The sequence below is a fragment of the Ranitomeya variabilis genome, chromosome 2 (assembly GCF_051348905.1).
Source record: "Ranitomeya variabilis isolate aRanVar5 chromosome 2, aRanVar5.hap1, whole genome shotgun sequence".
Classification (NCBI taxonomy): Eukaryota; Metazoa; Chordata; class Amphibia; order Anura; family Dendrobatidae; genus Ranitomeya; species Ranitomeya variabilis.
In genome coordinates this window covers 211,109,218-211,132,604 of record NC_135233.1, presented here as the reverse complement: position 1 = coordinate 211,132,604, position 23,387 = coordinate 211,109,218, and the positions used below count along the sequence as shown (strand labels likewise).

The 23,387-nt window shown below is 41.4% G+C and overlaps 1 protein-coding gene across 5 annotated transcripts in view; it reads right to left on the bottom strand.

Annotated features, from left to right (window-relative positions):
- The window catches only part of NEK6 (NIMA related kinase 6), a 222,848-nt gene that overhangs the window by 129,222 nt on the left and 70,239 nt on the right, over positions 1–23,387 (bottom strand). Inside the window, exon 1 of one of the 5 annotated variants that reach the window (XM_077283554.1) lies at positions 15,836–15,854. The exons of the other annotated variants lie outside the window; for them this stretch is intronic. The gene's annotated coding sequence lies outside the window, so the exon portion shown is untranslated. Of the gene's footprint in view, positions 1–15,835; positions 15,855–23,387 lie in introns of those variants that run through there. 5 annotated transcript variants of the gene reach the window in all.

Below are 23,387 nucleotides of genomic sequence, written 5' to 3'. Positions count from 1 at the left end.
TAGCTTTTAGCCAAGAAAGGCATGTGTGATATATATTAGGTTTAGGGCCCCATCAAAGGAAAGTACACCTTGTCATGGCTGGCGGGCTCTCACGAATTGGCCACTTTATGCACTAAGTACTTTCATTTTATAAGTACAGTATATTCTATATAGCAGTAATGTTTCCACATTTCATATATTCAATGTCTGTATATATCTTAGCGCTTGCAGAGGCTGCTGTTGCCATAAATAAGGTGTATATATATATATATATATATATATATATATATATATATATATATATATATATATATATATATATATATATATATATATATATACTGCTCAAAAAAATAAAGGGAACACTAAAATACCACATCCTAGATATCTCTGAATGAAATATTCCACTTGCAAATCTTTATTCATTGCATAGTGGAATGTGTACAGAACAATAAAACATAACAATTATGTAAATCAAAATGAATATCCTATGGAGGTCTGGATTTGGAATGATACTCAAAATCAAAGTGGAAAATCAAATTACAGGCTGATCCAACTTCAGTGGAAATGCCTCATGACAAGGAAAAGATGCTCAGTATTGTGTGTGGCCTCCACGTGCCTGTATGACCTCTCTACTGTACAACGCCTGGGCATGCTCCTGATGAGGCCAACTCCTGGACAGTCTGTGGTGCAACATGATGTTGGTGGATGGAGCGAGACATGATGTCCCAGATGTGTTCAATCGGATTCAGGTCTGGGGAACGGGCGGGCCAGTCCAAAGCTTCAGTGCCTTCATCTTGCAGGAACTGCTGACACTTCGGCCACATGAGGTTTGGCATTGTCCTGCATTAGGAGGAACCCAGGGCCGACCGCACCAGCATATGGTCTCACAAGGGGTCTGAGAATCTCATCTCAGTACCTAATGGCAGTCAGGCTACCTCTGGCGAGCACATGGAGGGCTGTGCGGCCCTCCAAAGAAATGCCACCCCACACCATTACTGATCCACTGCCAAATCGTTCATGCTGAAGGATGTTGCAAGCAGCAGATCGCTCTCCACGGCATCTCCAGACTGTCACATCTGTCACATGTGCTCAGTGTGAACCTGATTTCATCTGTGAAGAGCACAGGGCGCCAGTGACGAATTTGCCAATCCTGGTTTTATGTGGCAAATGCCAAGCGTCCTGCACGGTGTTGGGCTGTGAGCACAACCCCCATCTGTGGATGTCAGGTACTCAGACCATCTTCATGGAGTCGTTTTCTAACCGTTTGTGCAGACACATGCACATTTGTGTCCTGCTGGAGGTCATTTTGCAGGGCTCCGGCAGTGCTCCTCCTGTTCCTCCTTGCACAAAGGCTGAGGTAGCGGTCCTGCTGCTGGGTTGTTGCCCTCCTGCGGCCCCCCTCCACGTCTCCTGGTGTACTGGCCTATCTCCTTGTAGCGCCTCCAGCCTCTGGACACTACGCTGACAGATACAGCAAATCTTCTTGCCACAGCTCGCATTGATGTGTCATCCTGGATGAGCTGCACTACCTGAGCCACTTGTGTGGGTTGTAGAGTCCGTCTCATGCTACCACGAGTGTGAAAGCACAACCAACATTCAAAATTGACCAAAACATCAGCCAGAAAGCATTGGTACTGAGATGTGGTCTGTGGTCCCCACCTGCAGAACCACTCCTTTATTGAGGGTGTCTTGATAATTGCCAATAATTTCCATCTGTTGTCTATTCCATTTGCACAACAGCATGTGAAATTGATTGTCAATCAGTGTTGCTTCCTAAGTGGACAGTTTGATTTCACAGGAGTTTGATTTACGGTACTTGGAGTTATATTCTGTTGTTTAAGTGTTCCCTTTATTTTTTGAGCAGTGTATATGTATATATATATATATATATATATATATATATATATATATATATATATATTTATTTATTACACACAATATATTGCAGCAGATAACTCAAATATGTTCTTTTTCCTGCAACATTCCCAAATTCCAACCCAAAATAATCTGTAAGAAGCTCCTGTCCTCCCCACTATAAACATCCAGCACATATGGGGTTTGTGGGACCCAGATGTTCACGAAAAAGAGAAAAAAATGTGCAGAAAAGCTGCGCAAGGAGGAATTTCCAACCAAAACAAGCCTTGCGGTTTTCTATTAGGGGATTACATTGGGGTTTTCAGCTCCATTTTGCATGCTTGTAACAAACCACAGAATATATACAATCACATGGAATGTCTGACTGTATATCAGGCGTAATGGATGGTTTTCCACCTGTTTATTTCTGGGAATGAAATTGTCGCACACGTGTGTATAACAGAGCACACGCTTATCGCAATTTCTGTGAAAAACAAAATTTTCACTTTTTGGTCTATTTTTTTAATACTGATTTTCTTTACTCCGTCATTTGCCGTTGCCTCTTCCTGAGCCTGCTAATCTTTATTTGCCGCTCTTCCTAGGGTAAACTAGTCACCCGTTATACCAACACTACGTCTGCCGCGGACCGGCATCTAAAAACCATGTCATCCATACAGATCCATAAAGTTCCCACAGGATTTGCATCTGCAGTTTTACATGCGGAAAATACTCAGTATATGATAGCAGTATCAATGTGCGTGAGATTTTACTACCTGAATACACGACGCCTTTAATCTGAGATCTTCAAAATTGCAATTTATTGCTACAGCGGAGTTCAACCATAGGGGCAGGTGCAAACGGCGTCTTTTTCAAGGGGAAAAAGATGAAAAGTTAAAAATAACGAACACAACGCACAATGTCGAAACGACTTGCTGTGCACACGTTCCATCTTTTGTAGCTTCTATTAACAACCACGGCTTCAAAAGCCGTGAAGGGGCTAAAAAAAGGGAACGGTCCATTGTTCCCAAACGACAAATAACACGACATAGAACAACAACGTTTCCTGAAGAGTCATCTGTTTCAAAAATTACGCGGGTACACCGGCGTCTACAAGACTCAGTGTGCACATACCGTTAGGTGCGGAAGTTCTGCACCATGTCTGCACCAATAGGTTCCACAGGGAAAGGTCACATTGGAGGGTCTTTAATAAGAGCTATGCTAATTAATCTCTGGTGAGGCTCGCTTCCAGCTCTCCTGTGTCTATCGGAGTCAGCGACTGACGTGGCCTTTTTAGAATAACATGTTTCATGGATGTACCCTGGACCCAACAGAAAAAATACTAGCCGCCATCCATTGTAACAGAGCAACCACTTGGTTTGTTATGGATTCACATATAGGACACTTAATCATTGATGTCTGATGTGACATGAGTTATCCTACAAGGACCTCATTCACATTAGAGAAGCCATCTCTCCTGACTCCTGCATGTAAAGCAACACTCGGCCATGATTCCTGCCTTCTTTAAGAAAGAGCCACTGACATACTTCTTTGGCGGCAGCTTTTCTCCAGCAAGAACAAAAGGATCGGTCGATGAAATTCGGCCTCCATACACATAAGACTGATGCTGGATCTTATAGATATCGGCAGATTTGGCTGACTTTAATATGCAAGGCCCTGTTCACACTGCGTTTCTGGGGGTCCGTGATGATTCCTACTAAGAGCTTAGATTCAGACAAATTGCCAACAGCATCATTAACTGCAATGACATGAATGGAGTTCTAATCATCTCCACTTGAATTGGTTTTTTTAATGAATGTGTCTACTCGTTTAGCCAGACTGCGTTTCTGTGCCTTCTGAACAAACGGACCTGTTCAGAAAAAAAAAGAAAAAACTCCATTTGTGTCATTGTATTCCATAGCCCCGTCAGCCATTCGTCCGAGTCACTCAAAAAAATGGAAACCCTGTTTCGGCAGTGTGACTGAAGGAATAGACTACAGTGACCATATCCAAAATCTTCTGCAAATGTGATTGCCCTCTGCGGGGGCCTATTATTATGTCTGACCCTGGGCCCACCACAATATCAGCCGACACTATGGTGGTGCAGCCAATACAAAGAAGTCTTTCAATGTGTGATCAGTCTGCTTAATAAATTCCCCAGCATACTTTATATTCCTTTTTTTTCTGGGATCCCCTCCAAATTTTTTATAAAAAAAATAAAATGCATGCAAAAAACTGCAATAAAATGTTATAGTTGCACCTGGAGATGATTTTAGCATGTGCAGCGTAATAATACAAAAGGTGTTGTAATATCGGATGTACGTGTGTTTTTCTATTACACAACTGATTAATGACGACTGTCAAAAGGGGTGAAAAAAAAAAAAATTGTCAAATATTTACCATAGAAATGCTAATATTTGTGGAGGATTGTCACATTTATTTTCAGTAGCTCAGTATTGCAGCTATTACTATACCATTTACTTCTCAAAGAATAGACCCTGATACACAAGACCCTGATTAAAACATTGGAAATAACCCACTGTTTTGCCACCTATTCAGCGTTAATTACAAATAATCCAGTAAGAAGCAAAAAGAAAAAAAAAAGGAAAAAAAAAATATAATATTTTTGGACCCCTTCCTGCAGGTGGGACTGGTGGGTAGGGCTTCGTGTTCAGCGATTCACCCCATCCTCTGCCCCTAAGGCTAGGCTCACGCCACCATTTTCTCCTTTTTTTTTTTTTTATCTAGGAACAGATTATTAACAACGTAAGCCTGTTGATTATTTTTATTGTTTTTTATTATTATTATTATTATAATTTTTTATAGAAACTATTATTTTTTAACTTTTGCCATTTCAGTAAGTTATCTCCTTACTGATCATTAGGACCCCAGAAATCCTGACAATGAGGCAATACTGAGCCCAGTCTAAATTCAGCGGTGTTCGAGCATGCACCCCAATGCTCTATTGTATGGGGGGGCTCCTGGTGAAAGCCAAATAAGGCACAAAACTGTCTCTGGCAGTCCCACAGAAAATTAGAGAACTTACGGTATATCCATGCTCGCCTGCTGCGCCTTTCAGAGCCCCATTACCAGAATCACCAGTAGTCCCAGCAATTAGTAACTTGTTCTAATGATAGAGGACATCTTACCAGCTTAGAAAAACCCTTCAATATTAGGATTGTTTACATAGTTGTACTTAAAGAGGACCTGTTACCTGCTAAAAAAAAAAATATTAAAGGGATTGTTTGGGACTTTAACATTGATGGCCTGCCCTTAGGATAAGTCATCAATGGCTGATCAGTGGGGTTAAAACACCCATCATCCCCGCCAATCAGCTGTTCCCAGTGTCGTCCGGAAGTGCTCAGCACAGTTCCATCGATGGACTAGTGGTCATGGCTGGGTACTGCACATCCACCCGCCATTGACTTGAATAGGTGGCGGATGTGCACTACCCGGTCGTGGTCACTATACAGTCGAGGAAAATGTGCAGTGCAGCTCAAAAACTGTGCAGCAATGGCCTCCGCCGACACCAGGAACCGCTAACTGGTGGGGGTGTCAAGGTGTCGCACCCCCACCAATCAGACATTTATCAATGTTAAAGTCCTGGACAACCCCTTAGAAAAAACCTTGTAAAAAATCCATGCGCTCCACTGATTCTTCCACTCTTTTCCGTTTTGCACTGCGCTGTTTCATTGCAGAGATATTCGCATTTGTAGTTTTTGGAGAGCAGCATGTGAAATCTCTGCTTGCTGTGCAACTGGGCGGCTCTTCAGAGTCTTCTCTAGGAAAACATTCACCTTCACCCAGGTGTGGTTATTCACAGCTCAGCAACTGAATTACCAGTCTCAGACACTGGTAAGCTGTGATAGGCAGCATCTGGGAGGAATGAAAGAGCACGCACCACCAGAGAAGACTCTAAAGAAACGCCCAGTTGCACTAGAATAAGAGATCTCACATACTGCCCTGCAAAAGCAACATATCTGAATATCTCTGCAATGGAGCGACGCATCACAAAACGGAAAAAAGCAGCAGAAACAAGGGAGCTCAGGGATTTTTATAAGGTATTTAACTCAATGGTTATTAGCCATATACCTGTGAATAGTGTAGAAGAGAAAAAAAAACAATATGAATTTAAAGCCATGCAAGAAAGCACAAACTGTGCCCTCTACGGCTTTTCTGGTCATGGTAGACATAGCTGGTCTGGCATGTTCTTCCTGAATTATTTGCTCATGATTATATTAATGATATATAATTATACAGTGTATAATGTGCTAAATATGACATACGATGTAAATATAGTAATTATAAATATGAATAAGATCATAAAAGCCCTATAAAATACAGCTGTGCAGAACTTATACAGAAATGCGGAAGACAAAAAACTAGAACACAAATTGGAAATGTTTCACACGAAACATCAGTAAGCAAAGATGCATCTGTAACTGCAATCAATGGGGACCTCTCGGGAATAGTTATAGATAATTTTGTTGCAGAATTTCACATAAATCTTTAATATTTTCACTGAAGACTGAATAAATATAGAAGGAATAAATCTGCAGGGGATGTTTATTATTTTATTTAAAAAAATGCGGACATCCCAGCTTGCAACTTTCTAGACCTCGGAGTCGACCCTATTTTAGATGAAGCTGCTTTTCCGCTTTGGTGAAAGAGCTGACTTACGGCAAAATCATATACATATTTTTTTGAAAGTGTTCGCCAAAAATTGCTTTTCTGACAATATTTTTTTTGGGACTCTACTGATGAAAAAAAAAAAATAGCTGTGGCTGAGGTTTGGTTTTCAGTGATGTATGAATGCCCCAGAGCACATGCCGGCGCCGTGAGTCAGCAGACCAGCCTTCCTCTCTTTTGCAATTTAAGATGTGTGGCATTTTGGATTGGCAGGCCTGTGCGGGCACTCAGGAAGCACACTTATAGTCAGCTATGCAAAACCGCTTTGGACAGCAAAACTATGTCCTGTGTGTAAAGGATATGAACGGCAAAAAAAAACAACAAAACTGGTGGAAAGTTAAAAGCACGGGGATAAATCATTGTGCTCCTCGGAATTCTACTTTGAAGGACACCACCACTTTTAAAGGATCTATTCGCTTTCGAGTTGATATCTCCCCGATTCTCTAAATTCAGACCTCTGAGCTTTACCCACAAAAGTTTGGTGAAAAACTAAGATCAATGGGTTTGGCATCAGTCTCCAAAAATCACGACTTTGAGAGATAGAATTTAAAGTTACTTTGTACCCGTTTGTGCTCCAACGAAAGAACGTGGTTCAAAGTGTGAACACCGTAAACCTCGGATTCCTCTGTTTTGTCGACAGCTCCCCTATAGACATACACGCTTTGTTCAGTCGAGGGTGCGAGAAGAGTGGACAAAGCTCCTCTGGATTTTACTTGTCTCCTGGTAGAACAGTGAATTTCAACGTGCCTCTCCCAGGAACCATCTTTAGGGAAAAAAAAGGAGGCCTACACCCATTTGATGGTTGGCATGTCCACTAAAATCAGAGGCCTCAAACGACTTTCACACCACTAAGTGTAGGGTTTAAAACGAAGAAAAAAAAACCACTAAAAAACTTGTGGCTTACCTGTCCTGCAACAACCCACTGTCTGGCCTTTTCTTTGCCTCTGGTGCCAATTAGGCCTCCAACACCAAGGCACATATTGTGACATCATGACGTGATTTCGGGCTATGGAAATTGTGCCATGACAACAGAGGAACAGAGTGAAGATGCTTGAAGAGAGCACCATGGGAAGGAGGAAAGAAGTCAGACAGGGCAGAAGACCAGAATGTGGGCTGCATTAGGACAGGTAAACAACAAAGTATTTTTTTGGACAACCACTTTTGAATCCTTATGTTTTCCCTCAGGAAAATCTATATATATAATTGTCTAAGGGGTACTTCCGTCTTTCTGTCGGCAACTTCCGTCACGGATATTCATTCGCTGATTGGTCTCGCCAGCTGCCTGTCATGGCTGCCGCGACCAATCAGCGACGGGCACAGTCCAATTAGTCCCTCCCTACTCCCCTGCAGTCAGTGCTCAGCGCCCGCTCCATACTCCCCGCAGTCACGGCTCACACAGGGTTAATGCCAGCGGTAACGGACCGCGTTATGCCGCGGGTAACTCACTCCGTTACCGCCGCTATTAACCCTGTGAGACCAAGTTTTTACTATTGAGGCAGCCTATGCAGCCTCAATAGTAAAAACGTCTAATGTTAAAAATAATTAAAAAAAATAAAATAAATCATTATATACTCACCTTCCGCCGCCTTTCCGACGCTCCGGTGACCGGTCCATGCAAGCGGCAGGTTCCGGTGCTAAGGTTGGTGTGCGACAAGGACCTGCCATGACGTCACGGTCATGTGACCGCGACGTCATCACAGGCCCTGAGCGAGAAGGACCTGCCATGACGCCACAGTCATGTGACCGCAAAGTCATCACACGCTCGGACCGGAAGCTGCCGCTTGAACCGAACACAGGCGACAGAACTACAAGGGGCCCCTCGGAAGGTGAGTATATGTTTATTTTTTAACCTGAGACACACGTGGCTGGGCAATATACTACGTGGCTCTGTGCTGTATACTACGTCGCTGTGCAATATACTACGTGGCTCTGTGCTGTATACTACGTCGCTGTGCAATATACTACATGGCTCTGTGCTGTATACTACGTAACTGGGCAATATACTACGTCACTGGGCAATATACTACGTAACTGGGCAATATACTACGTGGCTGTGCAATATACTACGTAACTGGGCAATATACTACATGGCTTTGCAATATACTACGTCACTGGGCAATATACTACGTCACTGGGCAATATACTACGTGGACATGCATATTCTAGAATACCCGATGCGTTAGAATCGGGCCACCATCTAGTAATTTTATAATCCGCTCCGACGCTGGGCGGTGTTGGCATTGGTCCTCTAGGGGCTAACATAACATAATATTTGCCGCTAATCAACGTTGGCTTTACTCTCAAGTCAGTCGGAAAAATCAAGACATTTGGAGGTCAATTACGTCAATAGGAGTGGAGAGTGAAGTCAGTGTTTAATGGCTGCAGGGATCGCATGACAATGTCATGCCATCCCTGGGAGACCAGCGCAGAGAGCCAGTGCCAACACCTCTGGAATGTTGATGGCACCAGAGGGGAGTTATTATTTTACTGGGGGGAAGCAAAGGGATTCAAAAGGGATTGTCGAATAGTGGACAACTCCTTTAACTCCTTCCCTTGCCTTGGCGGCTGGCCGGCCTCAATTTTTCTGAATTTGAATGAAGCCAATTGCAAATATATTGAATTCAGAAAGAATCTAATTTTTTTATTGAATTCTAAGCAAGTTTAATTTGCTTCAAACAAATTCCGTTCATACTTGTTTTGGTAGTTCCCTGTTAAGAACTACAAAGGGACATTGTTGGCACAGGGCAGGAACGTTGCTAAACAATTTTTCTACTCTTGAGAAATAAATGCGAGTGTGCACGTTTTGCTGTCAGTAGTATGGAGCTAGCTAATACTATGTATGTATCGGGAGCAGCAACTAGGTGGCTATCTACATCTGTCCAGTATAAACACCTTTGCCATGAGCACCACCTGCTCGACCTGGACACATTTCCTATCCTCGTATTCTCGGGCATTGGGAATCTTTCATCGTAGGCGTAGATTAGTCACATTCTCCAATGCTCCGCACATTTTCACCTGACTGGCCAAAATATTAAATTTGTTTTTTCAGGTGGTCATTTCCATCACAATCTCATATGCAATTTGGTTGGGCCACCCAGTGAACGCAGCTTAGGCCCCTTTTCACACATCAGTTTTTTGCCATCAGTCACAATCCGTCGAATAAAAAAAAAAAATGGATCTGGCGAATGATGCCACCGGATCCATTTTTTTCTCAGAAACTTGTATTAGCGACGGATGGCATCACGTTTCATCCGTTGTTTGCCGGATCCGTTGAAAATTGTTTATCCGGTGGCCGGAGACAACGGACAAAGTAACGTTTTTTGTGTCCGTCGAAAAAACGGACAGCGATGGATTCGTCGCCATTCGTCGTTTGCTAGAATGAAAGCCTATGGCGTCGGATCCGTCAAATGACGGATTTCGTTTTTTTAAACTGAGCATGACCCGATTTTTTTAGGATCCAATTAGCTTGATCAGCTAGTCGAATCTGGTGAAAAAACGGATCCGACGCATCAGTTTTTCAGAAACTGCGACATTTTTTTCAAAATTCGACAGATTGCGACTGATGGCAAAAAACTGATGTGTGAAAGGGGCCTTACTCTTCAGGCCATGCTTTCTGATGCACCTAGGCAGTAGGATACAATACTACTACAGCTCTGGCTTTTTACCCAAAGGTCTGATAACAGACGTATCAGCAAATTCCACAGACTGCAACTGTCTTCCCCATTTCTACCTCTGGTCTTTTGTTCTTCAGTTACAAATACAAAAGGAAATACGGTACATGCTTTCATAAAAGCTTTACTGCCCAGACTATGAGAACACCTCTAGGCACCAAAACCACTGTGGTCACATACAGTCATGACCAAAATTGCTGCCACCCTTGAAATTGTATGCTCGCTCATCACTAGTGCCAACATTTTCAGCCATGACGGTATGTCAAGTCACAAAAAGGTCTGAACGTCTATTACTGCGCAACCGTTCCCCGATCGCAAGGATTTAGTGAAAAATATGTACCCAAATAGCATTCATTCCCTACAAAAAGGGAGCAGGTTAAAGACACTACTGCCATATAAAGCCTGAATACTGAAAAAATAGGATGAACAAAAAGGTGAAAGTAGTTTCGGAAAACCTCTGACATGACGGTGACACTTTAAGCTTTTTGATCGGTAAGGATTTAGGTTTCGATATTCCAGACTATGTACAATTGTTTCTAAGCTGTATGTTTAGCCTAGAAGACAAGATTACCAGTCAATTGGCAGCCAAAACTGACATTGTTCTATATTTCTTGATCCGGACTATTGTGTCTACAGTCGTGCACCCTAAGGCCATGTTCCCACGTGCAGAAATGCTCCATTTTCCCGCATGATTTTACAAGAAAATATGAGAGCCATCTATGGTTTTCACAGAAAGCACAGTACCCGTGACAGTCTATGGGGTCATTCACATGTTCGTGATTTTTCGCACGGTCTGCGGGAAATGGCAGAAACATATCCGATTTTTAATGAAACGTTGGATCAAAATCGGCAATGCAAGTCTATGGGTAAGTGGAAAAAAATCGGACCGCACTCGGATGCCATCTGAGTACAGTTCTATTTATAACAGACTGTCACATATGAAAATAAAGATATTTCTTTCCTTTGGGTCTGAATGAAGCCTTAGGGTGGAATAAGATAGCATTTTACAATAGCAGCCACTTGAATGAGACTTAAAAAAAAATCACTGACAAAAGTTGGGGGTTGTTTTCCATTTTTTTCTTACTTGCGGTGCAATTGTTTTAAAGCACCGAATGTCAATAAAACTGTGCCCCCCCCCATCCCATCACGCACAATTATTTTTTTTTTTTAAATGTCATTTTCTTTAAGTTGCATTTTTGTAATGTTTAGGAAAAAAGAGTATCCTCAGCAGGAAATAGATATTAGTCAGGAGGGAAAGAGGGAAATGCTCCCCTGCGTTAACAAGACTTGCCAACAATGTATCACACACCGCCTGTTTTGCTTGGAACGTAAGTGGTTGCTTCTCATTTTCTAACTGCGGATGTGGAAAATGTCAAGAGGACGTTAACACAACGAAGAAAAGTATTAGTGGTTGACAGCGAAAATTAAGGGATCGTTTAGCAACGATCTAACATAGTAGTAGAGAAGTAACCGAGTTCACGGATCACACCTCACATTACAATCCTCCAAATTCTCATATCTAACAGATTAGACCCGTCAAAACTTGACTATTTCTCGCAGTTATGTAGAATAATTTTTTACGAAACTGCATTTCAGTCAGCGGCACATACAGTTATATGAAAAAGTTTGGGCACCCCTATTAATCTTAAGCTTAATGTTTTATAAAAACAGTTTTTTTTGCAACAGCTATTTCAGTTTCATATATCTAACTAGATGGGTATTTCCTGAAGGAACTACAGATAGTGCTTTGGAATGGTGCCCGGGTTGCCCCAGCAAGACTTTCACACTTGGGTGCCCCTCAGGCGCTGGTTTGGTAGTTGTAGCCACTCTGGGTCCGATTTGGCGGGCGGCGCCACTCCGGGTCCGATTTGGCGGGCGGCGCCACTCCGGGTCCGATTTGGCGGGCGGCGCCACTCCGGGTCCGATTTGGCGGGCGGCGCCACTCCGGGTCCGATTTGGCGGGCGGCGCCACTCCGGGTCCGATTTGGCGGGCGGCGCCACTCCGGGTCCGATTTGGCGGGCGGCGCCACTCCGGGTCCGATTTGGCGGGCGGCCTAGTGCTTTGGAATTGTGCTGTGCTATCACTTTAAGAGCTGATATTATCTGGCAAAACTGTGCTGGTGTGGTCATGTACAGTTCGCAGGCGTTGGCATAGTAACTGGGCCTGACTGCGCATATCAATGAGCTAATCAGCCAGGTGGCAGGTACATTTCAAATTGCCTCAGAAACCCGGCCATTATAACCTATGGGAAAATGTCCCTATTGAAATGCATTACAATGAGGGGAAAAAAAAATTTCAAACGCAAATTGCGCTAAAACTACAAATCCGATCGACACGAAAAATACTTAGCACACCTCTTGGGGACGCTGGCTTCGAAATGACACCTCACTGGAGTCTGTGAGTGAAGCGATTCGGGCCGCATTACGTGCGGACTGAATAATAATAATAAGAAGAAGTTATCCACGATGGAATAACAGTATAGTGCTTTGTTCCAAAGCACTATAATAACTGTTGGACACAGTAATGTTTCTGCCTTGAAATGAGGTTTATTGTAGTTACAGAAAATGTGCAATCTGCATTCAAACAAAATTTGACAGGTGCATAAGTATGGGCACCTCACCAGAAAAGTGACATTAATAGTAGATCCTCCTTTTGCAAAAATAACAGCCTCTAGTCGCTTCCTGTAGCTTTTAATGAGATCCTGGATGAAGGTATTTTTGACCATTCCTCTTTACAAAACAATTCCAGTTCAGTTAAGTTTGATGGTCGCCGAGCAGGGACAGACCTCTTCAAATGATCCCATAGATGTTCAATGATATTCAGGTCTGGGGACTGGGATGGCCATTCTAGAACAGTGTAATTGTTCCTCTGCATGAATGCCTGAGTAGATTTGGAGCGGTGTTTTGGATCATTGTCTTGCTGAAAGATCCATCCCCTGCGTAACTTCAACTTTATCACTGATTCATGAACATTATTGTCAAGAATCTGCTGATACTGAGAGGAATCCATGCGTCCCTCAACTTTAACAAGATTCCCGGTGCCGGCATTGGCCACACAGCCCCAAAGCACAATGGAACCTCCACCAAATTTTACTGTGGGTAGCAAGTGTTTTTCTTGAAATGCTGTGTTTTTTTGCCGCCATGCATAACGCCTTTTTGTATGACCAAACAACTCAATCTTGGTTTCATCAGTCCACAGGACCTTCTTCCAAAAAGAAATTGGCTTCTCCAAATGTGCTTTTGCATACCTCAGCTGACTCTGTTTGTGGCGTGCTTGCAGAAACGGCTTCTTTCGCATCACTCTCTCATACAGCTTCTCCTTGTGCAAAGTGCGTTGTATAGTTGACCGATGCACAGTGACACCATCTGCGGCAAGTTGATGCTGCAGCTCTCTGGAGGTGGTCTGAGGATTGCCCTTGACTGATCTCACCATTCTTCTTCTCTGCCTTTCTGATGTTTTTCTTGGCCTGCCACTTCTGGCCTTAACAAGAACTGCACCTGTGTTCTTCCATTTCCTTACTATGTTCCTCACAGTGGAAATTGACAGGTTAAATCTCTGAGACAGCTTTTTGTATCCTTCCCCTGAACAACTATGTTGAATAATCTTTGTTTTCAGATCATTTGACAGTTGTTTTGAGAAGCCCATGATGCCACTCTTCAGAGGAGATTCAAACAGGAGAACAACTTGCAAGTGGCCACTTTAAGTAACTTTTCTCATGATTGCATACACCTGGCTATGAAGTTCAAAGCTCAATGAGGATACAAAACCAAAAAAAGTGCTTTAGTAAGTCAGTAAAAAGTAGGTAGGAGTATTTAAAACAAGAAAATGATAAGGGTGCCCATACTTATGCACCTGTCAAATTTTGTTTGAATGCAGATTGCACATTTTCGGTTAGTACAATAAACCTCATTTCAAGGCAGAAACATTACTGTGTCCAACAGTTATTAGATATATGAAACTGAAATAGCTGTTGCAAAAAAAAAAAACAAGTTTTATAAAACATTAAGCTTAAGATTAATAGGGGTGCCCAAACTTTTTCATATAACTGTACATGTACTTTATAGGATGACAGTGGCCAATGTGCCGTATCTGGGGTCTGTGTAGGACATTAAAGTCCTGAAGCTTCAAAGAGTTTTTCAGCAGAATTGTAGCAGAAAACTGTTTGACCGGTCTTTAAAAAATGTCACAACTTATAGTTCGGCAAAAAATTATGTTTGGGCATTATTACACCAGACTCAACCCACTCCGGCAACTATTAGAAAAAGGAATTAAGTTCATCTGAGAAATTAGACATAATTTACACCATAAAAATGAAGCAAAATACAACATTAAAGGGGTTGTCCTGCCTTAGACTACAAGCCTGAAGTCACTCTATGCAAGCTGTGAGGATTCTCCGGTGTCAGTACCGGGAGCGGCAGAAGCATGGCTGAACGAATGTGGTTAATGTACATGCAGTCACATGCAGACTAGACATGCGCAGCATGGCTAAGTCTATTGAGCAAGGCTGGACACGTCTAGTTGGAATGTGGCCAGAAGGAGGCAAATCGCATGTTTGCAGTCATTGGACCGCCTACTCCCAGCGCGGGAACTGGAGAATCCTTTTCTTGCGGATGCACACAGCATAAATGTATGCAAGAAGATCTGTCACTTGCCATAAATAAGTCATTTCTTACACTAATGTAAATACCACTTTTCATTTGAATAAGGTGAGGTTTTTCTTTTTGCTCCACTGCCTTTCCATTCTTAAAATATGGCCATCTCTACAATTGTATAGTGTTTTAGACTAGTGGGTGTGGTCATCAACTCTTCACCGTGGGGGTCTTCTTGAAGATCACGCTTCCTTGACTAACAAGCCTAGATCTACATGTCCATAATTCAGGAACATAGAGTCGCACGAACAAAAGAAGAAAACCAACAAATTCAGAAAAACAACGGCATGTATATCCAGTAAGACAAAAAAAAATCATATTTATGGCAAGTGACTGGTTCTGTGTAAGAATCCTGGCAGATCTCTAATGCACCAGGTCACTTGGGGCAACTTACCAGCTCGTTGCCAAAAGTGCCACAAAGACATGTATCCAAGGCACCGGAGCGATCCCGTTATTTAGCGCTTATCGAAATAGTAAGATAGAAGAGGTAAAATGTAAAAAAAAAATGCAATGTTTCAGCCACATATATCAAGCCAAATAAAGAAGAGCAACAAACAGGAGAATGGATATATGGGAACCACCAGACCACTCCTTCTCCGTCCTACTTGCTAGTCCTTTCTCGATAATCACGAAAACACTAGATAAAATATCATAAATGAAATCACACAAATTAAAACCATACTATAAAATGATCACCTGATGTACGGAGAGGTTATATACAATGAAAAACATACACAAAATATATATACCGGTATGTATTCTTTTTGTTAAGTTTTCAGAGAAGAAACCTCAAGCCCCCGGATTTATCATCGCAATTTCTCCACATTTCTGGAATCATTTGCTCTTTTTTAGTGGCTTTTGTATTTGCATTTTGTCTGCACATTTTGTGCCAATTTTTAAGTTGGATTTCTGTAAGTCTTTTATTTCCCCTTGACAATCTTGCTTATCTAGATGTGTTAGATTCATAAAATGCAACTTTAACCAAATCTCACATTTTTTGGTGCACGTCACTCCAAGTTTCTGCCCCAGAGTAAGGTTTCTGGAAGGAGTTTCCAATTTGTTTCATTTTTGCGGCTTTTTAAAGGATATGCAACTTTTGCTGCTTATAAGTCACACAAAAAAAACTGTTAAAAATAAAAAGAGCATTTTTGATTTTGTGCAGAGTTCATGGACCATTTTTGAAGAGTTTGGAGCAAAGAACATCAACAAATACCACAAGACAAAAAAAAAAAAAAGAAAAGTGGCTTCAAGAAATTGCAAATTATTAATTAGGCCTGAAGTTTTGGGGGTGTTTTGGAAAGTTTATGCTCAGTGGCTTTGTGCACATGACACCTTAAAGACATCGGCATAGCTGCAGAGTTTTCCTAGGCAAAGCCCCTTAGGTAAAAAGCCAGCGACCTTTTTGCTGAAACATCACCACTGGCAATTATGCCGTCTTTTTAGCAGGATCTTCCCCACTGGCGTCTTTTCGCATATGACTTCAGTATCCAAACCCTGAAGGAGTTAAAAGAGGAGACATAAGAAAGAACATGTGCACAGCAATGTCGTTTTTACATTACTGTGCAGTATGTCAATTTTGTAGGTGCCTTTTTAGCTCTTTTTCAAGCAGAATCCGGACAGAATATACCATTACGTGCACATAGCAGAATACTCCGTGTGCACAAAGCCTCATACTGCGAATGTCACAATGAATTTTGTTGTTTAAAAGGCAAAAAAGTGAAATGAGTGTCAAACCTTGACTTTTTCCACAATTAAATCCGCAGCAATATTTACCGCTGCGGCAGAATAGTGCGACTGTTATACTGTGCAGATCTATTACTAGTGATATGTCCAATCTACTGTAATTGCCCAAAACCATTACTAGCCGTTTTCTTTTACAAAACTAATAATACCCATCTGTCTACATTTGTCGGCATTTTCTTTGACACAACTGACAAGGAGAACACACAAAACAAACACACAAAATCTAAAAGGCACAACAATGAAGTCATAGGCTGCAACCTCAGCAAGGGATTGCTTAATGACCTCTCTGACCCTAAGTAATGAGTAAAGTGTGAATCCATTCATACTGATGGTGCTATGCCAGATAAGCCCGAGAATTTATTAAGTGCACCTAGGACAAGCGCCAAGAACAGAAGATGATTTATATTTATGGCTTGTGTAATCAATGTGCTGGTAAGATGAATGTGCTCTCTCACCACACTAAACACTCCATTGTTAATTTTTACAGCACTCATTTCCTTATAAATTATAGGATTGGAGCTGTAATAACTGAAACCATAATAGCAAATTGCATAAGCAGCAATTTCTCAGGAAAATGTACGAGTATTAGTGATGAGCGAGCTTGCGCTGATAAGGTCTTATTCGAGCATGCTCGTGTCCTAATCGAGTGTTTTCGATGTGCTCGAAAAAAAATGCTCGAGTCGCCGTGGCTGTTCGACCGCACATGCAGGGATTGCCTAACAAACAGGAAATCCCCACTTGAGTTATGGTTGTCGAACAGGAACAAGAGACATGCAACCGTGCCAACTCGAGCATTTCTTTCGAGCATGCCGAAAATGCTCGATTAAGACATGAGAATGCTTCATAACACCTTATCCAAAGACGCTCACTCATCACTAATGAGTAACCACTGATTTCTGCAGCTGAAATGCCAAGGATTTGCTTAAAGTCCCCCTATACACTTTGGATGGCAGATAGTTTGCTCACTCTGCTGAGCGCTCCTATGTACTTCATGAGAGAGTCGCGGCCAGACATCTCTGGAGGTGACTTATCACTTAGAGAACAAAAGGTAATTGAACATGCCGGATCCATATCTCCTTCACTACTCATCTATCCGGGGCCCCCATACAGTTAAGGCCGGAGCCCAGTCTCTGACAATGGGTGGAGGCCAGCTTGACTATGGGTTGGAGGAACGTGGGGTTTGTTTTAGAGGGCAGGAGTGAGGCTGCGTATAGGGGTATAAAAGGGTCGTAAGGGGTGGGATTTGTCACTTCCCGTCAGTGGGGCACATTTGTAGTCCTGCCCGCCCTCCCTATTTTCTATTTTATTTTATTATGGGTTTTGGTATTATCAGGGACAGTTAGGGGTCATGGTGGCTATAGTTGGATGGGGTGGTGGTCCTTGAATTTGACTCTAATTTGGTCCATTTGGATATAGATTCCTCAGTTGTCAAAGATTGTTAGTTTGGAGATTGTTGAGGGGACTTGTGGAAATGTAATGTCGGCTTACTGGAAGTTTGATATCCCTTTGGATTATGGTGCTCCCAAGCCTGTGAGGTTACGGCTGGAAGTTGTTATGGTTTACGAGGTTGCTTTTGGTAATCACCAGATCTCGTAGCTTCAAGGACCTTACCAATCACACCTTTTACTACGGATCTGTTAAATAAAGGCTGCTGTGGCCAAATAATCCAAACTTAAGTGTCAGTGTTTTATTGGTTATTCGGGTGGTGGGGTGGAAGAGTATAGCCGGTAAGGGGCAGGAGACTTGGTGTGGTCACTGGAATTTCAAAAGTACCAGAGTCTGACAAAATGTTGGCCAAACCCATAAAATGTCAGCGAACTACGGGAGAGATTTACCATGCAAAAAAAATGCATTCTTCATTTAAAAAAGAACATATTGCTAAAATCACATCACTAAGTCAACAAGTAACATCATAAACATTAAACTAAGGCGCTCTAAATAAAAGTGAGCAGGTCCTAAAAGCTCAAAATACTCCGGTTGTAAACTGTTTATTAGTTATGTGCTCACAGTCTTTTTGCCGAGTTTTTAGAGCCGAAACCTCTATGTTTTTGAGGAGTTTTGAGATTTTGAAAATTTTTGGTCAATTTCCGCTCCAAAAACTTCCTAAAAAAATCTCAAGTGTGCCCCAAGCCGTTTAAGGAAACTTTCTTTTGAGTTCCTTCTGGTCTAATAAAATTATATATGATATTTGGTAATTTCAGACTTTCTGGATCACTGGATGCCAAAAAAAAAGTTTATTTCTGTAGATGTTCAGGAATATGATCCCTATAAAAACTTTTTTAAGGTGTGAATTTCAGCTTTCCCAAATGTTGCAGTATTGTCTACATATAATATCCAATGGCAGTCCCAGAAAGCCAACTTGGGAAAACACTCCTAAGCTTTTCAAGAAGGTTCATGAATAGGTGCAAACATCAAGACAGAAACACAGAGAACACGTTCTGCTTGAGCTGAAAAACCAACAGCCTCCATTGTGTGTCAAGATCTAGCTGGATTAGCTCGGTATTCATCGTGTTGAGTAGAGATTACAATAGCAAAAACAGACAAAAATCAGAAGCATTTTTTTTCCAGGAAATTCTTGCTAAAATAAATGTCACCGACTTGATTGACAATTTTAACACAATAGTAACATACGCTATGCCTTTGAGCATAAAATAGGTTCATTTTCATTGTGAGGCTCCTGGGTTGTTCCATTTTCACATAATATGAGGCTTACTTCCATCATTCAATCCATATTTGTTTCTACTGCTTTTGCAAAAGTGACACAAATTCATCAGAGTTTCTGCACCTAGTTCTGACGGCTCTCACTGCTCTCCTCCTTCCTTTGTTTAGTGTTAGGGCTCCTTCTTACATATCCGCAGGCTGACCATAGGTAAAATGGAGCACATGGACCTAAGCAAGTCAATGGTGTGATACTGATCCGCGTGCAAAAAAATAAAAATCACTCCATGCCCTAGTATGATAAGTTTTTTAGGCCATAATCATCAATTAAACTTAATGGGAGTGTTAAAAAAAAAATGATGGATCCAGTGAAAGTATTAACTCTATTTGGTCTATGATATTTTAAATTGTTGATATATAAAATGGATGGCATAGGGATGGAAAAAAAATGAAAATATTGATAAAAAATTGTCCTTTTTTTGTTTAAGAAATGGGCAATTTTTTTATACACCTGTCTAAAGCTGGCCATGGGGCTCATTAAGACGTCTCGAAAGAAAAAAACAGACCGATTTTCATCTGTATTTTGGGTTTTCATAAATTTTTGCTTAGTGTGTCAGTTAAACCATCAGTTTTAGTCATTTTTGTATACCAGAAAGTCTTTCATGCTTCACCTACCAAGCAAACATAAAACGGGACTGCACACAGGTGCTATTAGAATGGTATCCAAACATTGTCCAATTTTTTTCATGGTACTAGAGACTAGCATTGGTGATTGTGATCCTAAACAAGACTGAAAAATAGACAAGTGTTGTTGGCTCGAAAAAAAACAAAGTACTTCTTGTAGTTTATCGGTAGGAGTTCAATTCATCTGTGAAAATCAGTGACAACACTTGTACGTGAGTAACAAATATCTAAATAAGTCCTTAGAGAAAGCAAGGAGTGAGCTGTACTGAGATCTCCACAATGTAGACAGTGGAGAAAGCTTGTAGAGTCTCATGGAGGGCAGAGAAAGGAAGGCCATAAATAAGGAGGAAAGCACATGAAGAGGAAATAAGCAAAGGATAGAAGCTGGGCTGATATATGAGCTAATGAGGACAACAGCACCCTGGTTACACAAAGATCTCTGGGAAACACACTCCCACAATAGGAACATTTTAAATGTATATACAGAAAGAACATGACAATATACAGCTTCCTTTTATTTTTTTTTATTTTACTGTGAGAGAAAGATAAATCAACTGGTTCCTCTTAATATAAACGCAGTTATTTATTTTATTATTGGGGATCACAATGCTAAACCAGTGCTTTGTAATTGTCATTCTCAGGATACATGGAGATCCCAAAGGTCAGTCCCCAACCTATCATAATCAAATCGCATATCCAAATATGAGACAAAAAAACTCATTGAACAGACAGACTTGTAAAAATAAAAAAATAAAAAAGATTGCTCGCCAACGGGCTATGTCTGGTACAGCATCTATATCCCACATTACTTGGCAGTTGGCACTGTTTCTGTGGGGGTAAAAGAAGAAACTGTAGACACCCCTCTTTCACCACTGTCATTTTTGGCAAATGGTTGATTTGGTGAAAGCTGCAGCCGGTCAGATATTTCCTCTGCAATAGCTGCTACCTGAAAAATGCAGTATTACATGCTCTAATAGGGGCACTTAGACAGGGGTTGTCTTTAAAGATAATGCTTTTAACAGAAGACCTGCCACTTGCTAAAAAAAATTGAGTTAAATACCTTATAAAATCACTGAGTTCCCCCGATTCTAGTGCCCTTTTCCGTTTCATGCTGCGTTGCTCCTTTTTCAGAAATATTGATATTTGTTTCGTATGGATCGCACTATGTGAAATCTCTGCTTGCAGTCCAACCTTGCGCTTTTTCAGTCTTCTCCGGGGGCATGCACTTTCACTCCTTCCTCCCCAATGTTGCCAATCACAGCTGTGATTGGCAGCATCCTGAAATGTGGGGTGAAAGTGCACGCCCAGTTGGACTGCACCTACTGCCCTCTAGAAGAAACAAATATGACTATCTCTGTAATGGAGCGACATAGAGAGAAATGGAAAAAAGCAACAGAATCAGGGGAGCTCAGGGTTTTTTACAAGGCAGCATTTTGTTTTTTTGAGCAAGTGACAGGTTATTTTTAAATACTTATCTTGCGTTATTGCAATAATATCAGCAAGACACCACAGCAGAAATTAAGAAATAATATTTTATACTAATCTATCAGCCATCATATAAACACTAGCTATAAATCAGCATCTGAAAAACAATGCAAAAAATATCCACAAATATAAATAAAATCTACAAAAAATCAGAAGTGTGTTCTAAAAATCCAAAAGAAAGTCTGCCTTGGAGGTTAGTGAATATGCAACAAATCTCCTACGATGGAAGCGCTCCTTCTACCTTGGAAACTATGGGAGCATTTCTCCTAGATAAGCCAATTCAGGTGTGATTAGAGCAAACATTCAATAACCGGGTAATCGTGCAGGACTGAGTTGTGCTGTAATCAGCTTTTTTTTCAGCGCAAGGTCATTAGTCTTCCCAAGAAAGCCTTGTCTGCGCGGCATTACACTATCGGACACACACGTATCTGAATTATTACATTGCATTTCTAAGTCCTGAGCTGCCACAGGTGTTTCTGACAAATGTAAGGATGCACAACGTAATCTATTACCCCAAAAAAGGAAACATAACTCCTGCGTCTGGCAGCTCCACAAACAGCTCGCTTTACTGTCCAGAAAACAATGCAAAAACTTCAGAATAAATAATGTTTAACCTGCCACCGAAATGTGCTCCTCGCCTATAAGTACGGTTTAGAATTGTGATACATTGAAGCCCAAAGAACACCTGTATTATAAATACTGACGGATGCGGAAAGAAGGAAGTTTGGTCCACTTGAATCCAATAATGTTAGGGTTTGTTCACATGTTGCAGAAAAACGAACAAAAAAAAAAAACACAACTTTTTTACAGCCTCAGCAGAGGGAATGACATTTCTGGAACCCAGGGCACCCGCTGATTTTTTTTTTTATCCTTGCAGATTGGGACCATCATCAAAACTACAGCATGTGAATTCTTAATCAGTGTTTTTGTAGCGTTTTTTTTTAGCTATTCAAATGAATGGAAAAAACGCATTAAAAATACTCAGAAAAACATGCGTATTTTATGCAACATTTTTCCTGACAATACTCTGGTTTTTGCTGCTGCAAATACTCAACGTGTGCACACTACCCTGCGACTGGAAACACATAGCGTTTCGATGCAGATTGAAGTGCACAAGGCCAGAAGTGTATTCAGCTGGATGGGTGTTTATGTCCTCCCTTATTCTTCCTCCTTCTTCTGAATCCACACTTGGCTTAGGCTTAAAGGGAATCTGTCATTAGGATTAGCACTGCTAATCCATCCATACGGGCATGTAGGTCATAGAAAGCTGAATAAAATGATGCCTTGATATCTGCGATCCGATGTTTTATTCCAAAGAAATCCACGTTTTTCTTACTATGCAAATGAGCTGTTAAGATCTATGGGCCGGACCTAGATCTCCCTGAGAATCTGCCTCCAGAGATTAATATAAATGACAAGGGAGCATTAGCAGTGCGATCTAAGCAATGACTGACAGTCCGTTCTCCTGATCTACATGTCTTACACTGGTAACTCCTCCTAATATTAACAATAATCTCCAGAGGCAGATTGTCAGGGAGATCTATATCCGGCCCATAGATCTTAACAGCTCATTTACATGTTAAGAAAATGTTTATTTTTCTGGAATAAATCATCAGATTGCAGATATCAAGGTGTCATTTTATTCAGCTTCCTCTGACCTACATGCCCATATAGATGGCTTAGGAGGGTTGATCCTTCGGACCAATTCCCTTTAAAGAGTATGTCACCCCCAAATTGCATTTTAAACAAGCTATACTGTGATATATGAGACTTAAAACCCATACACTTCCAGTTGTATCAGTGTAGCAAACAGCATCAGCAGGGAGGAGAACACACGCGGGTATAGGCAGTGTCGGTGTGCACAGATGCCGGTTGACTTTAGGCAGTGCTCGTTCTGGGAAGCGAGTGCTGTCAATCAGAATCAGTTTGAGACCCCAACATGCAAAATGGGGGGGAGTATTGTTGCAACAAAAA